Consider the following 19,056-nt stretch of genomic DNA (forward strand, 5'->3'; position numbering starts at 1 on the left):
ACTTCGACTTGCCACTTTACCTAAGTCCATAATTGCCCATGATTACTGGTTGGCAAAACACTCAATATCTCCAATTAGGAAACTTGACCGGGAACACCCACAATTAGTCACAAGAAAATCACCGCCTCTCGTTTGGAAAATGTCAAGAATTTGAAGTCTCGATAAAATACAGAGCATGGGCCCAGGACATCACTTACAAAAGTTAGCACATCACACCCTAACCAAAATGATAACAGGTGCTATCTGCACAAGCCATGCTTGATTTTCTGCCAACCACAACTGTCTTGTGCTATGATAATAGTTGCACAATTTGCTCTAAAAAATGAGCAACTGCCGATAGACAGAACTATGTTGATAAGTCCAAAAATACGAGCAGAATTATACAAGCTCCATATATGCTGCAAGAAGGCTCAATTTCTTTGCGAGGTCTTCAAAACAGTTAGTCTTTCCTCTCAAGTTCAACATCAGGCATAGCTCATACAACACATGAACCCTACCCGAAAGCAACATGTCCGAGTGCACCATCTCATTCAAAGAGCGACCTTATAAAAGTTGGCAAAAAACATCCAAACCATCCACCCACTCTTACACACGAGCATATTCCGGAGCATCCTTGCAGATATAGTTTATTAGGTACAAACTAGAGCCAACATCTTCAGAAAATGAAGATAACAGAATAAGAGTTTCGAAGAGGATGAGGGGTGAACCCATGCAGAAGGATCATGGGAGCCGCTCGTGACCAAGTAACTTTCGATTTCAACACACAAGCAATATAAAACTAATTTGTCAGGCAAATTTATATCAACTTGAACTTTAATATAGAGAGAGTCCCGAAGAGAGAGCTTCTACAGACTGAAACAAACAAATTGAAAGTATTAAGGGATAAACTGGCCATGATGTTAGCGAATATCTGCGATTATCTCACAAGAGTTGGGTAGAAGAATCTGATAAGTCAAACTGCCATTGACGTGTGCCGCCAAACCACCAAGCAAAGCTACAAGTAGACTTAGCCTTGAAACAGGACTCAACTGTAGTTTTATCAATGAAGTTCACAGAAAAAGATGAGAGGACGACATCATCGAAGAGATTGAACTGGCGCCCAAAATTAACCATTTATACAAAAAATACCCCCAGGAGAAGCAAAAGGTAGAAGCCCCAACTAGACTTACCCTTGGACACAAGACTCAATTGTAGTAATTGTTATTTTATCCAGTGAAGTTTGCAGACGAAGATAGAGAGCATGACATCATAGAAGAAAGAAACTTGAACTGGCACCCAAAATCAACCATTTATACCGAAAGTACCCCAGCAGAAGCAAAAAGCAAAAGCTTGCTAAGTCAATTGATTCCCCAAATAGTTAAAATGGGTCCATATCCTACAACACAAACCAGGTTGACAACATGAGTTGCGAAAGGACTCCAACCTACAACAGGAAGAGATCTAGATGTCCGTCGCATCTCCTCTAATCCTTAAGAATACAAAAATCAGACAATCCCTACAGGAAGATCCACACATTGCTCATCACTCCAATCCACAAAGAAAAACAATAATTCAGTATCTCAACTAAACATAATTGCATTAAATAATAACCTCCTGCCTTCTCCAACTCAAGAACTAGAATTCTCTAATAATTTTGATCAATTAGCATCCTCACATGGTCCTTACTGGGAGCGCTATAAACTGGAACAAGCACCCGTCGACGACTGAATAATCCATATAGCATTAGAAGCCGCAAAATTAGTTGATGTGATCAGACGGAGGCTTGAACCTTAAGAACTTTGATAAACCTTTCTGTAAAAAATCAGAGCCTTCACCATAATTGTTCTGGAAATAGACCAAGCAGATGCTTCAAAATTCATGCCTCCAAATGAAATACTAAAGCAAATGAAACCGATCATAAGGTGACCATTTAGTATCTCCAATTACAAGGAAAATGACTTTAACAACCCTTGTAAAGCCCATGAGAAAGAGATACAGTAGAACCATGAATTAGAGTATCTGGTCAAAAGATCATCAATGGCAAAGGATCACACTGCAATTGGACATCTATAAATTCATAATCCTAAAAAGCTTCAACATCTGTTGTTGATTAAATTTAGATCATATATAAGAAGTAGAAGTTCACCCATTGTACATTAGGGTATCATAAGATATCAGAAGAGCTCCATCCTCACCAGCATCTGTTCTTGATTAAATTTAAGATCATATATAAGAAGTAGAAGTTCAACCGTCGTACATTAGGGTATCATAAGATATCAGAAGAGCTCCATACTCACCAGGTAAGTTAAAACCTCAAAACATAGCTTATGCAGGATTGTCATCCGCCCCTTCAGTTTCACCCATTCAAATTAACTACAAAATTCAACAAACATGCCAACCAAGCACCAAGTGTCTGCTCCTCCCAGCCAGACCGGCCATGTCTGCTGACAGTGTACAGCCACAACACAGCTTTGTGATGGATAAGAAACAAGAGAATCAGCCAAGAGAATCAGCAGAAAGGAGAGAACCAGTCAGAGTGCAAGTAATGCCAAGGGAGTTATGTCTACATGGCTGTCCTGTCAACATCCCCATGTGAGGCCTGATCACTTATGACAATCATGAAACACGAGAAGAAAGAGACCAACTGGTTATGAAAGGAACCCACGCGGTGTATGCTATTAAAATAGCACAGTACCAGTTCATCTTTTCAGAATGAGATGCTAACAGTTTGCAACAAAGTATGACTTAGGTCCAGCAGAAAAGTCTTCATAGTCCCATGGATCAACGAGAACCTAAAATATTCAGAAATTAGGCCCTCACTACAAAATAAAAGCAACCCATCTCACCTACAAAAAGCCTCATTTCTAAAATGTCCCCAATAATCACTGTATCAGAAGAAATTATTAGAGCAGTGGAAGATGTTGGCTAAGCAAACCATACAGATATCTTATTGCAAGTAAGGAGACTTAATACTCTCCTTTTGCAGCTATGTCCAAAAGAGAGGCCATCCAATGACAATCAAGAGATCTTATGTCGAACTTCAAACCCTCTAAGCATAAGTCAAGGTAGTTCTCGCACACCCTATCATAAAAGCATGGACAAAATATCAATTGATTAGGGATTGATCCATAGACACATATAGAGTGAGCACATCGAAAGAACCAAAATCCAAGAAGGGGAGGCTTATCCAATTTCACAAAAAGGCCGGACTCCACAATGCATCAACTCAGCCGCACAGAAAAGGCGAAAGATCATCACTTATAAAATCTGGCAAAACTCCAACCTAGAAAGGAATAGGAACAAAGACAATTATCATATTTCCACTCCAAGGGAATCAACTGAGGAAAGATTCAATAAAAACCCAAGTGCCTATGCAGCAGGAGTTCATCGAAATTTCAGTTCTTCACACAGTCCTGAAGATGATCAAGGAGACTGCCCATACACCAACCCAACCAAAGATAGATGTGAATAGATCATCGAACTTGGGAAAAGCTCAGTCATTCTATGTAATAATTGACCAACCTCATCATATGTACCCATTCCTGAGACAACCTCCTCAATCAAAGAGATTGCTCTGTGAGAAAAGAAGCTACAGTCAATGCACTAGATTATAAATTCAGAAACAGCTCTAAAACAACAGAAGGATTGATCAATCCATCAATCGATGATCAAAAAAGCATAAACACTAAGGATGTCCATGACCACTTGTCAACACCCACTTAAAGCATAGAAATCACCTGGTAAATGAAAAGTTCCACCAAAAGTTCTGTATCGAAAGAAAACACATCAATCATATAGATTGTGTGAAGCTAGCATTTGCAAAATAGAAAAGGCGAGACGAATAAATTACACTTGCAATATCTCCATGATTTACCAGCTACTAGTTATTGCAGCATGCATTGCAAGGATAGAAACAAGCCGGCTCTTTGAGGATCTCAAGATTTCCAGACTCATGAACAATCCCTACAATGGAAGATAGTGAATGACTATTCATTTTCCAAAAACAACAAAAGGCAAGAGAAGCTCAGATAAAGAAGAGCTTGTTAAATGAAATGTAGAAAGAACCATCACAGATTAAAGACAGCCCACATCGAAACAGAAGAGGCTTGCAATCGAAGGAAAGAGAGGTAGGCCTAATCATCTCACAATAAACGGAAAAAAGAAGTGGAAAACAAACTTCATTCAGACTAATAAGTGTCTAGAATCCACAAAGCAGTTGTTTGTCCAATTTCAAACAACCATCAACTCAGCCCTACAGAAGAACACAATAAATCACCACTTCTCAAACCCGGCAAAACTTCAACCTGTAGAGAGAACTCTCTCACCGCTCCCCAAAGACAATCAACTGAAGACAAACTTATATCAATACTACAAAATGCCTAGAAATCTTCAAAATCTCAGTCCAGCGCCCATCCTGAAAATATGATGAGAGACGACTTCAGAACTTGAGCAAACAAAAACTGCATAATACATCACCACTCCTCCAAGACATACAAATCAAAAGTTTCCAATCCAATCCCGAAGAGAAAGTGGGCTCTAAAAAGACAAAGAACAGCTGGTATCAGCTATCATCATCCGTTAAGAAATAGATTTAAAACAAGAAAGATTAAGAATGCCAATCTAGATAGTTATTTGAAATACATCATTTGAAATTAAGATACTCCTAGTATGCCCTGAAGTAAAACCGATTCTGTCAGCAAAAAGCCTTCACGGTTCCAATAACCAAAGAAAACCTACAATTTTTTAGACATAGAAAGAACACCAAATGACCTCTTGATCTGTACAAAAAGAAAACACAGAAATCGTGTACAAAGGAAGGCAAAGCAAACTAGGTAATGCCAGTAGCCATTTCCACGATAGGGAAGAAGTGCATGATGCATACATCTTAATGATAATCTCCAATGAATAACCAGAGATCCAATTAGTGATTGTGGAACACGGATAAGAATGAAGAGAAACAATCTAGAACTTGTGTGGACCTTTCCAGAAAAGAAAGAACTTTGACAGAAGAGCTTGTCCTATGAATAAATTCTTATGCAGCAAGAAAGAGCCATCACAGATCACAGACGCTCCATCTCGAAATTAATGAGGTAAAGGATTGCCTTGATCAAAACTATGACCTGCAAAGGAAAGAGAACATCTGATCGTTCCACCTCAACCAGATGATAACCACCTTGACTAGAAGATAACATAAGTGCAAGAGAAATTAGAAAATGATGCTGCATTGTAGACACTCCATATCGAACTTGACCACATGAAATATTGCCTCCACCAAACTGTGATCTGCGAAGGGAAGAGAACTAGATCTGATCTTTCGGATTAACTAAGAAAAAACAGAAGTAAAGAGAAGGTTTCATTCAAACCAATAACTGCCCACAATCCGAAAACCAGGAGCTCATCCAATTTCAAGCGATTATCAACTCAAGCCCACAGAAACGCAACAGATCACCAGCTGTCAAATCCAGTAAAGCTTTCAAACTATAAAACAAGCCTAGAAGGTTGTCAAAATTTCAGTCCACTGTTTGTCCTGAAGAAAAAGGCTTTTATAGATCATTAGCTCAACCAAACAGTGCAAGTCCTCTAGAAAGCCCAAATGTTGTATTCTAGGCAACCAACTGACCAGTTGCATTGTATTCATCATATTCACCGTCCTCAGACAACATCCTCAGAAAAAGTTCCAGTCAAGACCATCAAATTTCAGCCTCTCGCTTGAAAGACTACTGGTTTATCATCTCAACCAAAAAGAGACAGCAAAAGGATCATCAGGCCTCCAAAAAGCCCCAACATCTAGTTTTATGAAACAAACTGACCGCTGTCATGGTATTGTATTCATTCCTCCTCACCATCATCAGAAAAATAGTACACTCTGAGGGGGAAAGTAACCACTGCAAATTCACCAAATACCAGAATCTAGAACCAGCTGGTAAAATAATTATACGTAAAGTGGGTTCGATAAAGGATCAGAAGAGGCGCTAAACCAAACACTTCCCATAACAATGTCTCCCAATGAGACTGAAGGATAAGGACATGAGGGGGGACTATTTCTAGGAAGGAGACATCGGCGAGCAGCTCCGGATTGGATGATGATCTGTTGTGGCACATACACCTTGCAAAGAAAAAACCATCATGGACCATACATCAACCAAACACTGACCTCTAAAGGAATGAGAATTGTGTTTCACATTAATTAGAAAATTATAACACTAGAGAACAAATTTCCATTCAAACCGACAACTGCCTCCAGAAATGATAGAGCTTATCCAATTTCAGACAATCATCAGCATCATCAGCTGGCACCAAATCACCACATGTCGAGTCTGGCAAAACTCCAACCTGTCAGGACTACACGATAATCCACCCCCAAAGATTAAAAAGAAAAAAAAAAATACCGAAGAACGAGTTCCAATCAAGAAGAAAGAAACAGCAAAAGAATCATCAGTCTTCCGATAAGCCCAAACATCCATGTTTTATGAAACAAGCTGACCAGTGTCATCGTAGTATTCATCGTCCTTGACATCCTCAGACAAACAGTTTCGCTCCAAGGGGAAAGGAGCCACTGTGGATTCACCAAATAACAAAATCCAGAAGCAGCTCGTGAAACAATTGTACAGAAAGATCGATCGGTCATTGTATCAATAAAGGGTCAAAGGAGGAGCTAAACCAAACCCTCCCCGTTATGGCATCACAGCATCCTCAAGAGATATGATCCAAGAGGAAGGAAAGAAGCCGCACACTGCCCATTCACCAAACAAGATGAATCCAGAATGAGCTGGGCAAAACAACAATGCAAAACGCAAAGATCAATTGATAGGTCGATGAATCACTAAGTGATCAAAGGACGAGGCATAAACCGAATAGATTCCCATAACGATGTCTCCCGATGAGACTGAAGGATGAGGACACGAGGGAGGGACTATTTCTAGGAGGGGGACACCGGCAGGCAAATTTGGATTGACTAGTGATATGTTGTGGCGCATACACCTTGCAAAGAAAGAACCATCACATATCATACATTAACCACTCCAAAGCAATGAGAATCGGTTTACTCATTAATTGGAAAATTATGGGAGTGGGGAACAAATTTCATTCAAACTGAAACCATAGAACTTATGCAATTTCAGACAATCATCAGCTCGCCGCAGATCGCCACTTGTCGAGTCTGGCAAGCTCCAACCTGTGAGAGAACCAGGACCGGACGATAATCAACTCCCCAAGATCAAAAAACTGAAGAACAAATTCCCATCAAAACCAGTAAATTTCAGTCCATCACCCGGTCTAAGATGTGGTCAAAGACTACTATAGTTCATCGTCTCGACTGAAAAACAGACAGCAAAAGGATCGTCGGTCCTCCAGAAAGCCCAGACACCCCGTGTTTTAGGAAACGAGCTGACCAATGTGGTAGTATTCATCATCCCCCAGACAAGCAGTTTCGCTCATAAAACAATCATACGGAAAGATCGATTGGTCATTCAATAAAGGGTCAGAGGAGGAGCGCTAAACCAAACACTTCCCGCGACAGCATCCTCACAAAGACGAAAGAGATACGATCCAGGAGGAGAGAAGCCACACCGCCAATTCACCGAATAACGAAAAGATCAATCGATCGGCCGATGAATCACTAACCGATCAAAGGACGAGGTGTAAACCGGATGATTCCCATAACCAACGGGGACGACCGTAGGGCAAGCGAAACCCTCGAGAATCTCCGCGCGACAGCGGTGGGGACTCTGCAACCAGATGATAGCGATCGGAACCCCCATCAACAATCAATCAATCAAGAATCGGAAAACGAAAGGGAAATAGGACGGAGAACGCTCTCAATCCGGAAGACGACGATATCGCCAGACGCCATGGCGAGAGAGAGAAGAAAAGAGGCGAACGCGAGCAGAACCAGAAACGCGTAATGAAAAACGAGGAATGAAGGGGAGAGGACCGTTATTTATGGGGAAGGATCCACCGACTTCGGCTGTGACCGTCGAAAGTCGGTGGGCCGCCGATTCCGACCGTTGCTTGCTTGAGACGCACGCGGTATCGCGTGAAGAATCGGGAAGGCACACTCGGCACGGATCTTCTTTGAACACGTGTCCTTAGTTGGTGTGATCGTGTCCTTCCTTCTTGATCTCAAAATTCGGATCCATGGCATTACAATGAAGACTGTATTTTCTAGAAGGCCCATATTTTTCATTTTCTTTCATGCCAAATTACTTTAAAATATAGATAAAAAGGGCCAATATGTAGTCTAATAAATATTCTCCCTCCACTTATATATACGCGGATTTTTGAATCCGTTTAGCAATGCTTTTCATCTAGAAAATAATTTCTATTCATAAATAATCTTTTTCTATTTTTATTATTTGGAATAATTTTTGAGTAAAAAAATACATTTTGTAATAATACAAAATTTATATTTCCAGAATGGAAAAAGAAGAGGAATGCATTTGATACAATCAATATATATTTTTTATAATGTAAAATTTCTTTTAATTTTTTATTAATTTTTTAAAACTTTTATTTTTCCCTTAATCTTCCTTATCGCAGCTAGTCTACAATGGTTGGCTAGCAGCCAGACAGCAAGGTACGGTGGTGGGGGGGCCTTAGGGGCCAAGGAGGAAAAAAAATTCTAAAAATTATTCACGAGAACAAAAAGTTATTTTTTTAATTTTTTTAATTTTTATTTCAAATCTATTTTCTAACCACTTTTATATTTTAAAAAATGGAAAAATTAATTAACATTATCAAACATGTTTTCTACTCTTCTTCTATTTTGGGGAAAAAAAAATATTGCCAAATAGACCCTAAGCATCACTCGTCACCTCAGAATGAAAGGGGCGATCTCGTAGTTCTTGGTCTGTGAAGATACGTTGTTAGGTGCTCCATTTTATTTTTTCATTGAGGCCGAAGCACCAAAGGAAATATATAGATCGGAAGGAAAGCTGCTCCTACCTAATAGCAAGATAGAGGTCTTAGCCCAATATGGACGAAAGAATCAATCAGCTAAAGCACCTGAGGAATAGTTGATCGACCCCCAGCACCCAACCTAGTAAAGGGGCTCAAGTCGAGTTTGGACAATAAGACTTGATAACCTTCCATTCTTTAAGGGTGAAATTGAAATTTGAGGAGATCTAACGAAATATTTGCTCAAACTGGATGCATTAAAGGACTTGGAAATAAATTTGCAACAAATTTGAATGGTTGGATCTTTTTATGATAGAATTAAAATATTAGGACGAAAATAGGCATTCTCTAGTAGAGTGGGATATATATATGCATCCATATATATATGTGTATGGTAAATTTAGTGTTTAGTAGGGAAAGATTTTTGGGATAATTCCACCATGTGAACAACTTGATGGCAAGGTAAGAAAAGGTGATTAAATTTGGATAGCTTTCTACTAGCTTGGTTCTATCAAGGATCAGTATCTCTCTACTGACAACTCATCCTTAAAATCGATAAAAGTCGATGAAAAGTCCCTATGCCCCTTTTCATCTTTGTATTATTATCATCACACCATTCCGTTAAATACAAAGTCTCAATCCATGACTACCCAGTCTACGAGTATCAAACTACAAACCTATCATCAATCAAAGATTCGCCATGAAATTAGTCAATCTACAGTTGATTATATTTTTCCCAATTCAAGATAAATTCACATTTATTTCATGCTAGGATTCTACACATGATAGTTTCGCGAATGAGATAGCACTTATGAGTTTGTTATTCTTGATATTATAATAGAAATACTGATCAGAAAATAAGACATCATCCATTTACAAAGCAACTAAAGTACTTCGTCTCATTCTTGTATCAATTTTATTCATTTCCTTCGCCATCAGAAAATTATTCACTAACAAAGTCCACACATGAGGATTTGAGATTTCACATTAATTGGTAATGATTTATTTGCAACCTATAAAAAGTTTTAATTTGGGTTCGAAAAACTACAAAACTAAAGTCTTATCATTATATTTATTTTTTCCTGTTTTGTCATTTTGCCTAAACCAGAATCAATGACATGGATAAAAAGTAAATAAAACCATTAGATGATGCACCCGAAAATTTATATGGTTCAGTCGAGTTGACCTACATCCACGGATGAAAAGTAGCGCATTATCTTTATGAACCAAGAATTACAACATGGCAGCCATCTAGATTCAATTGCTCCCTTGGTAACACATATTCCAACAATCTCTAGACATTTTATCCCTACTTGAGCAGCAACGAGTGGGCCTGGTCCCACTCTCCCCCGGCCAGACCACAATGAGGGCCCGACGACTCTTTATCCCGTAGATGGTCCTGGTGACTTAACTACGACAGCAGCAAACACAAGTATTCAGAAGAGCAGCAAGTTCTCTACTACAGATGGGATAAGGGATTTTTCTTTAAATCGAGAAAATTGCAGTCTGTCCAGCCAACCTATCTGCCATAGCTGCACTCAAGCAAATTCGATGGCCGTCGCATTGCTGGAATAGCCTTCCTCGCCACAATTTTTCACCAATCTGGGTTGACACGATAGTTGCATAATCTGCACTGGTTTCCAAATTTTTTATGGCAAGACCGAACTATTCACAAAACGCACGCATTACAATTGTTCTCATGCCACAGAAGCTCCTTTCCAGTATGAATACAAACATGACAATTAAAGAACGATCCAAAACAAGTATCATAGCACATAAGATAGAACAAAGGACATGCAACATTCTAAAACTCTCCCCCTCTTATCAACATGGATTTACTGAAAGTTTGTGGACGGTGCACTAATGTTGGCTTGACAATACCCTTGCATTTAAGCCTGGCTCCACCACCCACAACGTAAGTAAGAGCAAAATCCCAGCCATTTCATGATCAGCAATGCTAAAAAATTGTAAGAGATGATGCAGTAATGCAGAAGCTAAGGAACACAAATCGATGGACCTAACTCCAAACAGAATTAAAATCGGCAAGACAACCTGGAGCTGAGGGACATGCAAATAGAAGACCCCAGCTTCTTCAAATAAACAGATTCAGAATCCACAAGATAACCCTCTTCTCCCACTTGTCATCCACAGATATAAAAGTCAAGATAGAGAGTCAAAACTACTTTCAAACTCCAAATAAAGAGAGGGATTCTGAAAGGAGTCGCATACAAACATTAAACTTCTATTGATAGCTCCATCATCATAATTATGTGTCCCAAAGATGTTTCCAGAGATGAACGTTCAAGTAAATCCCCAGATGGTAAACATAAGGCCAATATACATCTTCAGTCAGTCAACATTGTATTGTGCTTAACCAACTTGTCAAAAAAAACCATAGGCAAACAAAAACCCAGCAACAAATTCAGTTCCCTAGGAGACGAAAGAAATACACCAAAACCTCTTCATCAGAATGAATATCTATAATTGTGACTGGCATCTTGGCTAGTTCTCAATTTTACCACCTCTCTTGATTGCTGACAGCACAAACGCTGTGGCCTTGCAAGTTAAGCATCAATGAGAAGGAAAACAAGTACTGCTAACAAATACTTAGAAATTGCCTCTTGAACAGAATTAGGGATAACAGATTTCATATGCCTACATAATCAAGGTAGGTACCGAACTTAAAACAAAACACTCATTATATAAAAGAACCAGGTTACTATAACGAACAAATTGAAGTGCTCAGCCGTAGTAGAGATTGTCAATAGTTCCAGAAGCTGTGCACAAGTCAATACTTTCACATCTAATAGCATTTACATTTACAATAACCATGCTTGGTGAGAATTTCCCAGAGAGCCAATGATACAAAGGCCGGCGGGAAACCGTATAGCCAAGGAAGAGACATTACTCAGTATAGCTGGATGACGTATTGACATTCTTGAAGATCACCATCCTGATGTCTGGTGTACACTATTAAAGGGACCATCCACCCTCAACGACATCAGAAGATTGGGAGAAATGAGTAAGACAAGTTTTGTGAAACATCTCCATCAGGTAAAAATCTTATATACATCACAAGGGAATCAAGGCGATAGCAACCAGATAACAAAGAAAAGACAATAGACCCATCTCATATCCGACTGAAGCAATTTCCCAAGAAGTTAATAACCTAAGCCATCTGTGATCAACCAGTCACTTCAAGTGAACCATTAAGATAGCGCACCAAATGCCAACTGTCCAGCCAAAAGAAGGCCGGCATTATCCTTACAGTGACTGAAATAACTGAAAGAGTCCAGTAATAAGTAAATCTTCTGTGTCTTAATCAAATTCCATTGCTATTAAAGACAACTTAGAAACCACATCCATATAAAAGCAAGTTGTTTCCACATTGTTTTGACTTTTTGATGGTGAGTCGAGATCAGAACTGAGGAGATCTGTTGATCAATGGCAAGGGAACTTCAAAATTTCCTTCTTATTCACTGACACACCAGAATCTTTTGCTCATAAGAAAAACGAACTCTGGAAAACGAGAACCAGAAGCATCAAGTCCAAAGATATGCAGCTGAAAGTCCACAGCAAGATCTTATTGCAGATGTCCTCCATCCTATTGTAAAAAGAAACGATCTCCAGAACAAAAAAAATTGTAATCAGAGCACTGTAGATTTTGCATAGGAGTAGATACTGGTGCACGATCTAGTACTAATGTCCATGATGAACAGCATGCTAAACCCCAACACAACTGCAAGCAGAGAAGCCTCAATCCACTCCCCTCAACAGAGCAACCTACCCATTGCAGTTATTGGTGGGATGCCCACATTTTCAAAACACAGTAGAAGATCACCCCATTATGGTTTCAAACCCATCAAAGTCCCCAGTAAAAAGTTTTTTATCAGGATCAAGCATGTACCTAGTAAGCTCGTGCCACAGACAACCTTGAATATGGGAACAAGCAATACGTCTCTTCCATTTGTCTGGTGTATTAAAGCCTCAACAACGCATGACAAGGACACCACCCATAAACCAACCCAACCAAAGATAGATGTCAATAGATCATCGAACTCGGGAAAAGCTCATTCATTCTAAGTAATAATTGACCAACCTCATCATATGTACCCATTCCTGAGACAACCTCCTCAATCAAAGAGATCGCTCCACGAAAAAAGAAGCACAGCCAGTGCATTGGATTACAAATCTGGAAACAACTCTAAAACAACAAAAGGATTGATCAATCCATCAATTGATGATCAAAGGAGCGTAAACACTAAGGATGTCCATGACCACTCCTCAACAACCCCTTAAAGCATAGAAATCACCTGGTAAATGAAAAGTTCCACCAAAATATTCTGTATCAAAAGAAAACATATAAATCATATAGAATAAAACCCTAAGCTAACAAAATTGTATGCAGCTAGCATTCGCAAAATAAAAAAGGCGAGATGAATAAATTACACTTGCAATATCTCCATGATTTACCACCAATCACTTTAGTTAATGCAGCATGCATTATAAGGATAGAAACAAGCCAGGACTTTGAGGATCTCAAGCTTTCCAGATTCATAAACAATCCCAACAATGGAAGATAGTGAATGACTATTCATTTTCCAAAAACAACAAACGGCAAGAGAAGCTCAAATAAAGAAGAGCTTGTTAATTGAAATGTAAAAAGAACCATTATAGATTAAGGACAGCCCACATTGAAATGGAAGAGGCTTGCAATAGAAGGAAAAAAAGAAAGGCCTAATAATCTCACCATAAACGGAAAAAAGCAGAAGTGGAAAACAAACTTCATTCAAACCAATAACTGCCTAGAATCCACAAAGCAGTTGCTTGTCCAATTTCAAACAATCATCAACTCAGCCCTACAGAAGAACACAATAAATCACCACTTCTCAAACCTGGCAAAGCTTCAGCCTACAGAGAGAACTCAGCAATTTCTATCTCACTGCTCCCTGAAGACAATCAATGGAAGAAAAACTTAAATCAAAACTACAAAATGCCTAGAGATTTTCAAAATTCCACTCCAGCGCCCATCCTGAATATGTGGTCAGAGACTATTTCAGAACTTGAGCAAACAAAAACTGCATAATAGATCACCACTTCTCCGAGACATACAAATCAAAAGTTTCCAATCCAATCCCGATGAGAAAGTAGACTCTAAAATAACAAAGAACAACTAGCATCAACTATCATCATCTGTAAAAAAATAGATTTAAAATAAGAAAGATTAAGAATACCAATCCGGATAGTTATTTGAAATACATCATCAAAAAATAAAATTCTACCAAAGTATGCCCCAAGTAAAACCGATTCGTCAAGCAAACAGCCTTCACGGTCCCAATAACCAAAGAAAACCTACAATTTTTAAAAATTTATATGGCCATTGACTGAATCCAACTTGAACAATCTCTTGCACAGAAAGAACACGAAATGACCTCTTGATCTGTACCAAAAGAAAAACACAGAAATCGTGTACAACGGAAGGCGAAGCATACTAGGTAATGCCAAGAGCGATCACCACAATAGGGAAGAAGTGCGTAACGCATACATCTTGATGATATCTCCATGAATAACTAGAGATCTGATTAGTGATTGTGGCACACAGATAAGAATGAAGAGACACAAGCTAGAACTTGTGTGGACCCTTTCCAGACAAGAAAGAACTCTGACAGAAGAGCTTGTCCTATAAATTAATTCTTATGCAGTAAGAAAGAGCCATCACTGATCACAGACACTCCATCGTGAAATTGACGAGGTAAAGTATTGCCTCGACCAAACTATGACCTGCAAAGGAAAGGAAACATCTGATCGTTCCACCTTAACTAGATGATAACCACCTTGACTAGAAGATAACAGAAGTGGGAGACAAATTAGAAATTGATGCTGCATTGTAGACACTCCATGTTGAACTTTTTTTTTTTTTTGGTCGAACTCCATGTTGAACTTGGCCACATGAAATATTGCCTCGACCAAACTCTGATCTGCGAAGGGAAGAGAACTAGATCTGCTCTCTCGGATTAACTAAGAAGTACCAGATGTAAAGGAAAAGTTTCATTCAAACCTGTAGAGAAAAGTTACTTTGTATTATTCAATAAACTTTAATATATATACATAAAAAATAAACCCTAAAAGTGGTAAAGACTAATTTACTCTTCTTACTCCTAACACTCCCCCTCAAGCTGGAGCATAAATATTAATCATGCCCAGCTTGTTACAAATATGTTCTATCCTCCCATTACCCAAGGACTTAGTAAAGATATTTGCAAGTTGTTCACTAGTTCGAACATGACTGGGAAGAATTACTCCATTCTGCAACTTCTCTCGGATAAAATGACAATCAACCTCAATGTGTTTTGTTCTCTCATGAAACACGGGGTTGGAAGCTATATGCACAACAGCTTTATTATCGCACCACAGAGTCATGGGTACTAAATCTTTAAAGCCTAACTCAATCAATAACTGTCAAATCCACACTAATTCACACGTTACTTGTGCCATGGCTCTATATTCTGACTCAGCACTAGAGCGGGCAACAACACTTTGTTTCTTACTTTTCCATGATACCAGATTTCCTCCGACTAAGATACAATATCCAAGTAGTTGATCTTCTATTATCCGGAGACCCAGCCCAATCAAAGCACGTAAAAGCTTCAACTTTGTTATGACCATGGTTTTGGTAGAGAATTCCTTTTCTCGGAGCTTTCTTCAAATACCTCAATATCCGAATAATCGCATCCCAAAGTGAGATGTACGAGGGGAAGACAAAAATTGGCTTACTACACGACAGGAAAAGCAATGTCTGGTCGAGTAACTGTAAGATAATTCAGCTTACCTACCAGTCTTCTATATCTCTCAGGATTATTAAGAATTTCTCCTCCATCAGCAACTAATTTAACCCCTTGTTCCATGTGTGAATCAAGAGGCTTTGATCCCAACATACCGTCTCGGTGAGCAAATCCAATACATATTTTCGCCGTGACGAACAACACCTTTTGTGATTGTGCCACTTCGATTCCTAGGAAATATTTCAATTTTCCTAAATCCTTAGTTTGAAACTGTTGCTGAAGATAGGCTTTTAGCTCAGCTATACCAACCAAGTCATCTCCCGTGATGATAATATCATCAACATACACAATCAAGAATAGTTTGCCGCCCCTCGATTGTTTATAAAAGAAAGAATGATCATTTCCACATTTTGATAGCCCAAAAGACAATACAATCTCAGAAAATCTTCCAAACCATGCTCGTGGAGATTGTTTCAAACCATATAAAGATTTTTTTAATTTGCAAACTAGTCCAGACTCCCCCTGAGCAACAAACCTTGGAGGTTGCTCCATATAAACTTTCTCATGAAGAGTGCCATTCAAGAAAGCATTCTTAACATCAAGCTGAAATAAAGGCCAATTATACGTTGCAGCAAGAGAGATCAGAATACGAACAGAAGTAAATTTGGCAACAGGAGAAAATGTGTCTAGATAGTCAACTCCATACACTTGAGCATACCCTTTTGCAACAAGTCTTGCTTTTAAACGAGCAAGAGAACCATCGGGGTTAACTTTTACAGCATACACCCATCGACAACCAATAACAGTTTTGCCTAGAGGAAGTGGTACTAAGTCCCAAGTTTGATTAATCTCAAGAGCCTGTAATTCTTCTTCCATTGCTGTCCTCCAACCAGAATTTTGTAATGCCTCAGTGACAGACATGGGGATAGAATATTGTTCAACAATAGTTAAAAAGGCTTGAAAATTAGGAGACACAGAAGAGTGAGAAATAAAATTTGCAATAGAATGTTGAGTACAAATACGTGTACCTTTGCGATGAGCAATAGGAAGATCAAGATCAGATACAAGAGGAGGGACAGCTAATGGCGGATCTCGGAGCTGAAGTCGACATAGTAGTGACATGAGGAGCAGGAGGAGCAGAGTAGCATCACGATGACGTCGTGTATAAACTCGGGAGAGGAGGTGGTTTCTCTCGTAGATACCGGGGAAACATTGGGAATAGTAGACTGAATGATGGTCACACACAAGTTTTCATCTAATTCAGACACATCAATTGGAACATTATGATAAGGAGTGGATTCAAAAAATGAAACATCAGCTGTTACAAAATATTTTTTCAGTAATGGAGAATAACAGCGATATCCCTTTTGAGTGCGGGAATAACCCATAAACATACACTTGAGTGCCTTGGAATCAAGTTTTGATACTCCGGGTCGATGATCACGAACAAAACAAACACAACCAAAGATACGGGGTGGTAAGACAAATAGTGGTTCACTAGGAAGCAAGGTGGAAAAAGGAATACCACCTTGCAGAATAGAAGAAGGCATGCGATTAATGAGATAACATGCAGTTAGAACAAAGATCGACCAAAAGGTTTTCGGTACCTTCATCTCAAATAACATAGATCTAGTTACTTCCAATAAATGCCTATTCTTTCGTTCAGCAATACCATTCTGTTGTGGAGTATCGGGACAGGAAGATTCATGGATCATACCATGTTGAGTCATAAAATCGAAAAGGATGTGGAAAAATACTCCTTAGCATTATCGAACGCAGAACTTTAACACGCATGCCAAATTGAGTATAAATTTCAGATATAAATGCACGAAAAATAGAAAATAATTCTGAACGATCTTTCATTAAATATAACCAAGTAACTCTGGAATAGTCATCGACAAAAGTAACAAAATATCTGAAACCCGAATTGGAAACCACACGACATGGACCCCAAATATCTGAATGAACTAATAAAAAAGGAGATGCTGATCGTTTAATGACTCGAGGTGTATAACTAACACGATGTAATTTGCCAAGTTGGCATGACTCGCACTCTAGACTAGAAAGAGATTGAAAACTAGAATCTAACTTTTGAAGACTACGTAGAGAAGGATGACCAAGACGACAATGGATTTGATGTGGGGACGCAACACTTGTGCAAGCAACTGAAGAAGCATCTTCAAGTACATACAGCCCCCCTTCCTCACGTCGTCTACCAATCGTCTTCTTCGTAGCCAGATCCTGGAAGACACAAGAATCAGGATAAAAAGTTACTGAATACTAAAAGTTTTTGGTTAACTTACTAACAGACATTAGGTTAAATGGAAATTGTGGAAGATAAAGCATTGAGGACAAAGGTAATGAAGGACTTGGGTTAACTGTGCCAATTCCCCTAACATGTGTAGGTGACCCATTGGCTAGAGTAACTATGGACGAAGATGGAGAAAAAGAGGAAAATATACCTGAAAGACCTGACATGTGATCAGAAGCCCCTGAATCAATGATCCAAGGACGAGAAGTAGCCGAAAGACATGCAGTAGCATTACCTGTCTGAGCCAAAGTAGCAGTGGAAGAAACAGGCTGTGAGATTTGAGACTGTGTGTACCGAGCATATTCCTCACCAGACATAACCACCACCTTCTCTTCAGATGACCGTGGAGTATGGTCAATATTAGACGCCGTATTAGCAAACTGGTGCTGCTGCCCTGGTCTCCCATGTAGCTTGTAGCAAAATTTTTGAATATGACCAGGTTTGCCACAGTAATGACAAACTCGTGTAGTTCCCGAATTATCAGTAGATATATGGAATTGTCCATAAGGATGCTGATTACCTTGACCTCTCCCTATTCCAATGCCTCGGCCTCCTCCTCGGACACCACGCCCACTATACCCGCCACGGGTTCCTCCATCACTCCTCTTACCACTACCGCCCGAGTCCGGGACACAAGGGCTGAACTCCCCACCATAGATGTAGTATCCGAGAGGACTCACGAGATACTCGAAGAACTCGAACAAATGTATCTGTGAGTGATGCTATATTCTCTCCTCCAAGAATCTGAGACCTAACATTTTCACATTCAGAACCAAGACATCCTAAGAATCCCATTACAGCCAATTGTTCCCTTTGACGTTGCATTTGTTGAACATCAGCTGAAATAGGAGAACAGCATTCAACTCCTCATACAATCTCTTAAAGTCTGCAAAGCACTGAGTAATAGAGCGCCCCTTTCTTTCAAATCGATAAAACTCCTGTGATAGCTCATAAATCCGTGACAAATTATCTTGGCCAGAATACAGCTCATTTAAATACTCCCATAGTTCTTTGACTGTATCAATATGAGTTACCATGTCAACTATATTACTCTCCATAGAATTCAGCATTTGACCAAGAATACGTGCA

The 19,056-nt window shown here is 39.2% G+C and overlaps 2 long non-coding RNA genes across 2 annotated transcripts; both read right to left on the bottom strand.

Annotated features, from left to right (window-relative positions):
* Positions 1–1,288: 1,288 nt before the first annotated feature.
* Positions 1,289–7,897, bottom strand: LOC108960394. Its single transcript, XR_005552025.1, has 2 exons — positions 7,603–7,897; positions 1,289–7,153 (listed from the first exon to the last, which is right to left on the bottom strand). It is a non-coding gene; the product is annotated as an uncharacterized LOC108960394 (long non-coding RNA).
* Positions 7,898–9,993: 2,096 nt separating this feature from the next.
* LOC120294740 lies at positions 9,994–14,150 on the bottom strand. The gene is made up of 2 exons (XR_005552030.1): positions 10,394–14,150; positions 9,994–10,285 (listed from the first exon to the last, which is right to left on the bottom strand). It is a non-coding gene; the product is annotated as an uncharacterized LOC120294740 (long non-coding RNA).
* Positions 14,151–19,056: the final 4,906 nt, after the last annotated feature.

The sequence above is a fragment of the Eucalyptus grandis genome, chromosome 6, assembly GCF_016545825.1.
Source record: "Eucalyptus grandis isolate ANBG69807.140 chromosome 6, ASM1654582v1, whole genome shotgun sequence".
Lineage (NCBI taxonomy): Eukaryota > Viridiplantae > Streptophyta > Magnoliopsida > Myrtales > Myrtaceae > Eucalyptus > Eucalyptus grandis.